This window comes from Rhagoletis pomonella, unplaced genomic scaffold (genome assembly GCF_013731165.1).
Source record: "Rhagoletis pomonella isolate Grant_MI unplaced genomic scaffold, Rhpom_1.0 Rhpom_scaffold_00006, whole genome shotgun sequence".
Lineage (NCBI taxonomy): Eukaryota > Metazoa > Arthropoda > Insecta > Diptera > Tephritidae > Rhagoletis > Rhagoletis pomonella.
The window spans coordinates 1,826,183-1,827,818 of NW_023458560.1; positions in this window are offsets into that span (position 1 = coordinate 1,826,183).

Genomic DNA, 1,636 nt, shown 5'->3' on the forward strand with positions numbered 1-1,636 from the left:
GCACGATGACGACCAAGATTTTCAGAGAATACTATTTCGTTCTACCCAAAATAGCCCCATTCGGGACTATAAGTTGAAAACGGTCACATTTGGTGTCAACTGTGCGCCCTATCCGCCATTCGCACCCTTCACCAGCTCTCCCAAGACATAGAAACTACATACCTCATGGCCGTGCCCATACTGAAGAACGATACATACGTAGACGACATTCTTTCGGGCAGCCATGACCTACCCACAGCTACCGAATCTCTCGCCCAAGTAACTCGGCAGGCTTCCCATTGAAGAATATTACCGCTAACCATCCTGAAATCCTCAGAAGTATAAATAAAGAGGACCTGCTTGATACAAATTTCCTCCAGTTCGAGGAAGCAAGGAATTGTTAGGAATTCAATGGAACGCTCTCACTGATACGTTCTCTTATACGATTGATTCCATCCCGGCCTCATCCGCAAATACGAAGCGCCAAATTCTCTCCTCGGTCGCCAAACTTTTTGACCCGGCAGGATGGGTTACGCCGGTAATGATTCAGGCAAAAATTCTTCTACAAGAGCTTTGGCTTGATGGGACTGATTGGGATGAGCAGGTAAAACCCCTCCGTCTTATCAAATGGAACCAATTTGCCAACAATCTACAGGCAATCTCCACTATTCAAATACCTCGCTGGGTAGATTATATGCCAGATGAACAGTCAGAACTGCATGGCTTCTGCGACGCCTCGGAAAAGGCTTATTGCGCCACTATTTATGTCCGCACCATACACGATACTCGTGTCTCCTCTCACCTTCTAGTAGCCAAAGGAAAGGTAGCGCCTCTCAAGACAACAAGTTTACCACGGTCGAACTGTGTGGAGATCTCCTTTTAGCAAAACTTGTAGCAGTCGTCCAATCTCACCTTAATCTCTCACCAAATAAGCTCAACCTCTGGTCGGACTCCGAAATTGTTCTGGCATGGCTCGAAAAGCCGCCTCACGCCTGGAAGACCTTCGTAGCCAACCGCACCGCACAAATAATCGATCTAGTCGGAAATGCTACATAGCGACACGTATGTAGCAAGGAGAATCTCGCGGATATGGGCACCAGAGGGTGTAAACCGCTAGACTTGGCAGCTTCCTCCCTATGGTGGAACGGTCCGACTTGGCTAACGAATCCCCCCGAGGCATGGCCGAAGTCTTCACGCCGACAAGTCATGCCACCAGAAGTGCGCAAGGTCGAAACGCTCCACGCCGCTGCAGAAAATATCGACGCCCTAGACCGATTCTCGTCGTTTTCCCGTGTTCTTAAGGTCATGGCGTATGTTTTCATGTTTATAGACCTATTAAAAGATCGAGCCAGGCATAATATGCCCACTAATCCCAGTTCGCTAACCCACGAAGACCTCCGCCAAACAAAAAACCGTCTTATAGCCTTAACGCAATCTCGCTACTTCTCTAGCGAAAAGGGACGATTATTAAATTCCATGATCATTGACAAACGAAGCTCCTTGCGTATCCTCAACCCATTTTTGGACAAAAATGACTTGCTCAGAGTCAATGGTCGCTTAGCTCACTCCACTTTGAGCTATAATGAGCGACATCCCGTCATAATCCCAGAAAAAATCCCGATTCGCAGTTCTTTACGTGCGATTTCTGCACGAACTA